This window comes from Monodelphis domestica, chromosome 2, assembly GCF_027887165.1.
Source record: "Monodelphis domestica isolate mMonDom1 chromosome 2, mMonDom1.pri, whole genome shotgun sequence".
Lineage (NCBI taxonomy): Eukaryota > Metazoa > Chordata > Mammalia > Didelphimorphia > Didelphidae > Monodelphis > Monodelphis domestica.
Window position 1 is genome coordinate 6,444,805 of NC_077228.1, and position 9,300 is coordinate 6,454,104.

A 9,300-nucleotide genomic window follows, 5' to 3' on the forward strand; every position below is an offset into this window, starting at 1 on the left:
CATCTGTGACCCAGAGAGTGGCCGAGCCAGCTGTCCACTCCTCGCTGTCATTCGTAATGACAGGATGGGAAGAAGGAAGAGTCTGTTTAGGACAAAGCAGGAAGGATGGTTTCCTTTACTTTTCTCAGAGCACAGGATTCCGTGTTTCACTTTTTTGTAGATGTGCATCCCCAGCCCTGAGCACAGAGCTTGGCACACAGAAGGAACTTAATAAACAGCTGCACATTGATGACTGGATGGTGTTTATATATAAGTGAAAGGCCTGGTGACCAGGAAGGAAGGAAGGACGGAGAACTTTGTTTTCACTCTGTGGATTGAGAAGGAGGATTTCCAGGACTCTCACGCTTTTTGCACAGAGCAAGAAGAGAATTGAGAAGGGCCTTCCCCCACCCTCTTTGTACAGGCGGAGGGCTATGGCACTGAGCACTGCAATAATGTCAGTCACAACTATTTTTTTCCCTTTTGATTCTTTGTTATAAGAGATTGCCCCCAGACGTTCCCTTGGAAAGAGGAAAGAGCTACACTGGCAAGTGTATTTAGCATAAAAAATCAATAACATCCGCTTTTCAAGAGAGAAAACAATCCCTGGCCCCCATCATTAATTCACAGACTCATAGGTTAATGGATCCAGATCAAGAAAGGGACTTTAAAGACCATCTAGAAGAGCCAAATTCTTTTAAGGATGAGCACACAAGCCAGGAAGGCCAAAAGACTTGCTGGGGGAAGTCAGATAGTAAAGAATCAGATAATAAAGAAAGAGCAAACTGTCTGACTCCAGAGGACGTTTTCTACGTCTTGTCTGATGGATGATCTCTTCCCCTAGCCACAGATCCTGGGCATGATTTCCTTTTTGTGTCTCTAATTTGTTTATGATGGGGCCTGCTATATGCCGTGGGTTCACGTGGCGCTTAGTCTGCTATGCGTCTTGGTTTTCATCTCTACCTGATTTCTTCCAAATTACTTTCCAGTTTTCTCATCAGTTTTTCTCATTTAGCAAATCGTTGCTCCAACAATGGCACCATCTTTCTCATGCTGTAGGTCACTGAAGGCCCCATCAACGCGCTTCCCTCATCATTGCCATTGCCATCCACAAATGATGGAATTGGCTTTTGTAAAGGGCTGAGTATTCCATCGAGGCTTCGGGTTCACTCGCCACGGAGCAAGCGAGGAAATGCTTTTCTATTTCTATTTCTTTTCTGTCGGAATAGAATAGGGCAGGCAAACAAAGCGTCCCAACGGCTTGACCTTGCCCTTTCCTGCCAGCCTAGATCTGAGTCAAGAGGCGATGACTGCGGAGGGAGTCTGCGTGGGGGAGGCACCGAGGAGACGAGAAGCCCACGCGACGGCACAGCGCCCGGCTCTGTGCACTGGCCTTTCCTGCCTGCAGTGGAAGATCTGGGGGGCAGAATCGACTGGGAGGCTGCCTGGTGCTGCTCGGCAGGAATCCAGGAATGGGCCTACGTGTGTGGGCGGTGGAGCCGCCAAACCTTCTTATCTCATCCTAGCATTTTAGTCATCAAAGAAACTCATTTCTGAAGCCAAGTGGCAGCTTCGTGCACCGGCTGGAGCCCTGCAGCAGTGAGCGTGGCGGGGCGAGTTCTAGAGAACGGCCGGGCTAAGTGTGAGCCCCCTCGCGGAAGGACCGAGGTGGCGCAGCACAGACTCTGCGTCCGCTGCCGGGAGGACCGTGGACCGTCACCAGTGCTAAATCTCTTCCACAATAGCTGCGGCCCAAAAGCTAATGAATGTCAGAGGGCTAAAAATACGGCCCCACCTCGCTGGCAGTTGATGCGGGGGAGAAAAACGCCAGAAAACATCGTGGTCAGCCAACGTGACCAGCCTCCGAGGAAAAGAACAAAGGCTGGAGGCCAGTTTCGACTCTTTCCTGACTAGACTTCAGCAAGAAACTTCATAGCAATTAAACTGAGGCAGAGGAAGAATAGGTTACGCTGGCTTGTAGTGGAGACACCCTAAGTGCTTGTCCCCTATCTAACAGCAGGGCTTTCTTTGGATGGGGCTGTGTGAGGTCCTCTAAGACATCAGCTAAGCTCCCTCCTAACTAAGATTTTTGAGATCCATCAATTTGGTCCTAATGCTTTAGCCCCATTTCCAAGGTGCCCTCCTCCATACAGCCTCCTCTCTTCAGCCCACTCAAAGGCAGCCTTCTCCTTCTCTCTCCACTCCCACAATTCTTTGCCTGCTCCTCGCAGCATTCTCTTTTTCTGAGGCTTCCTTTTGGGTTTTTGTTATTTCCCCTTCCCTGAAAGAGCTCTTTACGGGATGGGACGGTGCCATGATGAACCTACTGTGCCTGGTTCCAGGCCTCCTCAACACTCTCTGCCGGTTAAGCACCATCTTGCCTCCTGGTCCATCCCTTTGAGTTCTGTGCGCCAGAGGCCACGTGCCTTACTAAGGAGATGCCTGCTATCCACACTGCCCCACTCACTGTGTTCCTGCTTTGAAATAGGGTCAGTTCAGCAGGCTACGTCATCAGCAGCAGCTTAGTCATCACATAAGGAAGTTCTGTGTGTGTCTGTGTGTGACAGATAGACAGACAGACAGACAGAAAGAGACAGAGAGACCGAAACAGAGACACAGAGAGAGAAAGAAGAGAGACTTCGAAGTTTATAAAGGACTTTGTCTACATTAGCTTATTGGATTGTCACAACATTTTTATGAGGTAAGGACCCCAGGTTTTATTCTCCCTGTTTTGCAATAGCAGAAGATGAGGAAATGGCAGAGTGGAGAGCTTTAGTGAACCTCCCGGTCCCTACTGAAAGTGTTGGAGACAGGATTGGGACTCAGGCATCCTGATCCAGAATGTTTTCCAATGTACACCATTGCCCCATTGGGGTATGGCTTTGAGAATGAAGCAGCTGATCCCTCTACTCTTCTCTCCCTGTCCCTCTCCCTGCCCCCCCCCTCTGTGTGTCTCTTTCTCCCTGTCCCTCTCTCTCTCTGTCTTTGTCTCTCTCTCTCTCTCTCTCTCTCTCTCTCTCTCTCTCTCTCTCTCTCTCTCCTCTCTCTCTCTCCCTGTCTCTCTCTCTGTGTCTCTCTCTGTCTCTGTCTCTCTCTCTCCTTGTCTCTCTCTCTCTGTGTCTCTCTGTCTCTGTCTCTCTCTGTCTCTCTGTCTCTGTCTCGCTCTCTCTCTCTCTCTCTCTTTCTCTCTCTCTCTCTCTCTCTCTGTCTCTCTCTCTCCTCCCTCTCTCTCTCTGTCTCTCTCTCTCTCTCTCTCTGTCTCTCTCTCTCTCTCTCTCTCTCTCTCTCTCTCTCTCCTCTCTCTCTCTCCCTGTCTCTCTCTCTGTGTCTCTCTCTGTCTCTGTCTCTCTCTCTCTCCTTGTCTCTCTCTCTCTGTGTCTCTCTGTCTCTGTCTCTCTCTGTCTCTCTGTCTCTGTCTCTGTCTCTGTCTCTCTCTCTCTCTCTCTCTCTCTCTCTCTCTCTGTCTCTCTCTCTCCTCCACTCTCTCTCTGTCTCTCTCTCTCTGTCTCTCTCTCTCTTTCTCTCTCTCTCTCTCTCTCTCTCTCTCTCTCTCTCTCTCTCTCTCTCTCTCTCTCCTCTCTCTCTCTCCCTGTCTCTCTCTCTGTGTCCTCTCTCTGTCTCTGTCTCTCTCTCTCCTTGTCTCTCTCTCTGTGTCTCTCTGTCTCTGTCTCTCTCTGTCTCTCTGTCTCTGTCTCGCTCTCTCTCTCTCTCTCTCTCTCTCTCTCTCTCTGTCTCTCTCTCTCCTCCCTCTCTCTCTCTGTCTCTCTCTCTCTGTCTCTCTCTCTCTCTCTCTGTCTCTCTCTCTCTCTCTCTCTCTCTCTCTCTCTGTCTCTCTCTCTCTCTCTCTCTCTCTCCCCCTCTCTCTCCCACCTTCCTTAGAGAGGCAGGGAGGGGGACCATTGGACAAAGTGCTGGGTCCAGAGTCTGAGACTGAAGGGAGAAAGTCTTTTCATAGAAGAGACTCTCCGTTCCAATAGACTGAAGATTCTTGAGGGCAGAAGTTGTTATTTTGGCTTTGTGTCTTATGTCTAGCACAATGCCTTACACACAGTAGGCACAAAATAAATATTAATTGGATTAGAATGGACCTCCCAAAAACTATACCTGATCACAGATTTAGAACCTTTGGGAACCTCAGCACCCATTTAGTCCACCTCATTTTACAAATGGTAAACAGAGGCCCATAGAGTTAATGTTATTTACTTTTGTCATATAGGCAATATATCTATCAATTCATACAGGCAGCATCCATTTATATATTCAAGCCAGCATTCAGCCTCCATTGGTATCCTCTGACCCAAGTCCAGCTTTCACTCCACTTCACCAAGCTGCCGTCCTTTCTTTGTCTATACAATTAGAGAAAATACTTGCACTCCTTTTCTGTTGACAATAAGGACCTTTTAAATCTTCACAGGCTAGCAAACTATGAGTTGTTGCTCTTATTATTTAGCCTCATCCCTATTTCACTGCTTTAAAGGTGAGTTGAAACTGTTCTACTTCATTTAGCCCTGATATCATATGAGAATGCATCTCTGTCTTCACCAGGGATCAAAAAGGCTTGGACTACAAAGGCCTGAAAGGGTGTCTGCTCTGATTGGTTTCTGCATTTGGTCATCAAATATTTGCCAGTATTCTATGCATGCATAAAATCCTGGCAAATAATTGATGACCAAATGGAGATGCATTCTCATATGATATCAGGGCTAAAGGAGCCCTGATTAAAATGTGCCCTATTCCCATGGAGTCTGGATTAAACCAAGGATTTAATTGGTATGAGAGAACCAAATAAAGGGTGAGCCAAGAGAGAACATTCTAGGGGGCAGATGAGTGGCTCAGTGGATGGAGAGGCAGGCCTAGAGAGGGGAGGTCCTGGATCCAAAGCTGGCCTCAGGCACTTCCTAGCTGGGTGACCCTGGACAAGTCACTTCACCCCCATTGCCTAGCCCTGACCACTCTTATGCCTTGGAATCAATAAACAGTATTGATTCTAAGGTGGAAGATTAGGGTTTAAAGAGAGACATAGACAGAGAGACAGACAGACAGATAGACAAAGACAGAGACAGAAACAGACACAGAGAAATAAACAGAGACAGAGACAAAGACAGAGAGAGAGACAGAGAGACAGAAACAGAGACAGACATAGAGACACAGAGAAAGAAACACAGAGAGAGAGAGGGAAAGAGAGAGAGAGAGACAGAGAGAGACAGAGAGAGACAGAGAGACAGAGAGACAGAGACAGAGACAAAGACAGAGAGAGAGAGACAGAGAGAAAGAAACAGAGACAGACATAGAGACTCAGAGAAAGAAACACAGAGAGAGAGAGGGGGAAAGAGAGAGAGACAGAGACAGAGAGAGACAGAGAGACAGAGAGAGACAGAGACAAAGAGACAGAGACACAGAGAGAGAGAGAGAGAGAGAGAGAGAGAGAGAGAGAGAGAGAGAGAGAGAGAGAGGGAGGGAGGAAAGAGAGAGGGGGGAGGGAAGAGAGAGAGACAGAGAGGGGGGAGGGAGACAGAGACAGAGACAAAGAGACAGAGACACAGAGAGAGAGAGAGGGAGGGAGAGAGAGAAGGAGGGGAGAGGGAGGGAGGGAGGGAAAGAGAGAGAGGGGGGAGGGAAGGAGAGAGAGACAGAAAGAGGAAGAGAGAGAGAGAGAGAGGAGAGAGAGAGAGAGAGAGAGAGAGAGAGAGAGAGAGAGAGAGAGAGAGAGAGAGAGAGAGAGAGAGAGAGAGAGAGAGGGAGGGAGGGAGAGGGAGAGAGAGAGAGGGAGAGGAGGGAGAGAGAGAGAGAGGGAGAAGGAGGGAGAGAGAGAGAGAGAGAGAGGGAGAGGGAGGGAGAGAGAGAGAGGGAGAGGGAGAGAGAGAGAGAGACAGAGACAGAGAGACAGACAGAGAGAGAGAGAGAGCACATACTAGTCAAATTTTTGAGAAGGAATCTCTTGAGAGGATGCTTCAACCTAGGCTTCTGCCTGCCCCCCTGCTTTGGCTAGAGGAAGACATGTGAGATTTTTCAGAGAATCCACAAGGTTTTAGATTTCTCATCTTTCCACTGGCATCCTAGCTGCATATCAGAATAGGTGACAGCAGTGTCCACATCAGGATCCAAGGATAGACTATAAGAAATGGGAAAAGTAGAGCCAAGGTCCCCCCACAAAAAAGCCCAATAGAAAAGCTACAATCAGAACTAAGAAACATCTTCAAAGCTCCAGCAAAAGGATTTCCTTGGTCCCCCTACTCTGCCCTCCTTACCCTGGAGTCTGCACTGGTGGGAGAGTATGACACAGACTTTTAGGGGAGTCACTTCTAAAAGCTAATTGAGTCTGCTGACTACTTAATATCACTGATAATCAACTGTGGGAAGCACACCAGTGGGGGCTCATCAGCCAAATAGTATTTGAACTCCACTTCCACCCTTTCAGGCTCACCGCTTAGACTCTCGGGGAGTCATGATAATTTTCCTGTGAGCATCTAACCTGTGAGGATGGAGAGAATAAACCCAGAGCTCACAGAGAAGACATTCCCATCACGATGCTCTTCCCCATCTCTATGCAACATAGTTATTTAGCATTTCCACCTCACCCAACCAAAAAAGTGAGTTTTCTGAAGATGGACCAACACATACCAAATGAATGTTTACTGATTACTAGTATTGGATGTGTATGTGGTGTGTCTGGGTGTATGTGTAGACATATATGTAGAGATGCATAATGATGCACATCTATAATGTTTTATTGTTTTCTAAAGTCCAATTATTCGTGGAATTCTATTTGGCAACAGAGGGAGGCGGGTAACTGCTCACATCCATCTCTATTAGCAGGAAAGGTAGAGTGACTTACTTTGAATTGCCGAAGAAGAAGGTCTTTCAAGGAGAAATGAAGCCCTCTGGCCAGAAGAGATCATTTGCTCTCTAATGTATTGATTACTTTGTCAATCACTTCTTCTCCAGGCTCCCCTCTGACTGGGAGACTACCTAGAGTTTAGTCCATAAATCCTGAGGGTGGCATGGCTCAAAAGTCTAAGTGAAAAGGAATGGGTCCATGCACAGATTGGAAAGAAAACCCACATGGACTGGGACTGTCCTCGATGCCAATGTTTGATTCATGGCACAAGTGTTAGAATGGGCTCCGCTCCCTTGGCCATTTCTCCCATCCACTCTCCTTGGCCAAAGTGGCTCTGATAGCCCAAGCGATGATGCTCATTATGGAGGCTGCATGATTTGGGGAGAGTGTTCAAACTTCTCCTGGTTAATTATTTTACCTGCTTCTATTAACATCTGGGGGAGACACATTAGAACCATGTCTGTACCCAAGACAAAATGCCTGCAGCTGGGGCTAAATTTTCCCCTCTGGGAAGTTCTCTCTCCTTCCACCCAATTCATTTTTGAAGGCTGACACCAAGCTGCCTAGCTAAGTTTCAGAAGAAATATCTACATTCAAAGCCAGCAGCCATATTCCATGTCCTGAAATGATCTTCATGCCGGGGACGCCATATCCATAGATCTAGTCTTTGGTAATTCTAGCCAGCTCTTACAATAATAATAAGTGCTGCCGTAGATTTTATTAATGGCGCTAAGACGTTGCATGATTACTCATAAAGCAGCCTGGGGGGGAAGGACCAAAAATAGCTTGTTGAAGAAGGGAAAGTGGAAAACTCCTGCCCAATGAATAGACTGATAATGGAACATGGAGGCACACGGGCTGCTTGACTCATTACTCAAGGACAGTGGCCTCCACCAAGAAACTGAATCCCATTTGCCTGTTCCTCTGTATCAACCATGCAGGCGCTCAGATCTTATCGAGCATCTTCCCATCACTTTAATGACCAAAATGTTCTTTGCTTGTGTCCTGAGGCTTTGACATAAGGGCCAGCCTTTTCAGAAATCGAATGGATCATTGCAAAGAGGACTTGCAGGTTTCTACTGGCTTGTTCAAGACAAACACACACGTTTTATTTAAGTATATATGTGTGTGTTCATCTATGTGCATATATGTCATATGTATTTGTTCATATAAATATATAGGCATATTATATATCTATGGGCTTACTCTGTGGTTCAATTAGAATGCTTTTCTCAATAGATCCGCCCATGTTGGTTCTCCAGTAAAAAAGCTTTTCTCTCCTTTTCCCATAATGCCTTCCTGATCTTCTGAAAGTGTTCCGTATAAAAGTTATTGATAATAAATTCTCTGATCTATAGTTGCCCCCGTATACTTCTTATTAAGAGCCTTATTCTTTGTACTATTTAGCTTTCTTCCCATCATGCCTTGGAAGGAGCCAAACCAACACCGTAAAACATTTTGGGAGTCCAAGGGAAGAAGCTTTGGAAACTTGGGGGACATCCTGGCACTGGCGGGGAGAGGAGAGCTCCCTTGGACTCCAACCCCCAAAGAGTGGGAGTCTTCTGGAGCATCGAGCTTTAACCAGTTAGTCCTCCTAACGACCAAGCTCGGCTCTTTCCACACTGCTTAGCCAGACGCATAAAGAGCCCTGTGTGGGAATCAGAGAACCTGGGTTCCAGCCTCACTTACTTGGGACGTTGGGCCCGTCAGTCACTGACCAATCACATACACATGCATGTCTGCACAGCTATCATTTCCATTTTCATCCTAAGTTGGTAGCATCAAGGAGCTGAGGAGGGGTGGATGGAGAAGGGGGTGGCCACAGGGATGCCTGTACGTCTCAATGTCGTCATCCATAAAAAAGAAAAGGTGGGACGAGGTTGTTTCAAAGGTGTCTCCCAGCGTTCTGCCCCTAATTCAATGACTGCAACTACTTTAAGCAGGCTCTGAAGTTCAGTTTCCTGGATCAAAGCTTGAGGAGCTTCTCCCTAGTTATGGCGCTGATGGCAACACGCCCCAGATCCAGCTTTGGGGAAGGAAGCAGAGCCAGTCCTCTGATTCTCTGGCCCTTCTCTGTTGTCTCTGACTAGACCAGAGAATGGACTCGCCATGACCCACAGTCATGCTACCATCCTCCATGTTGTCGTAGGAAAGAACACGGAACTTTGAATCAGAGAATTCGGTTTTAATGGATCCATTAAATGGCATGTTGGGTATATTGTATGGCAGGTCAGGCCTAGCCCAGGCCAGTGCAATGATTCAAGATCCAGGGAAAATGCAGTGATCCACTCGAGGACCATAAAGTTCAATAAATATGGCTTCTCTAATTCTAAAATGGAAAGAGGATACAATTCCCAAGTCTAAGAAAGCCGGTTTAAGCAACACAGCTACTCCTGTAGCCTCTGCAGTTGCCATGGTAACCATCAGCAAAACGTAAGAAATGGGAATTCTACTAAAACCACCTCAAACTGTTTCCCATACTC

At 47.2% G+C, this 9,300-nt stretch overlaps 1 long non-coding RNA gene across 1 annotated transcript; it reads left to right on the forward strand.

Moving 5' to 3' along the window:
- The first annotated feature begins 1,469 nt into the window (after nucleotides 1–1,469).
- Nucleotides 1,470–8,174, forward strand: LOC130457030 (uncharacterized). Its single transcript, XR_008915978.1, has 2 exons — nucleotides 1,470–2,680; nucleotides 6,398–8,174. It is a non-coding gene; the product is annotated as an uncharacterized LOC130457030 (long non-coding RNA).
- The last annotated feature ends 1,126 nt before the right edge of the window (nucleotides 8,175–9,300 follow it).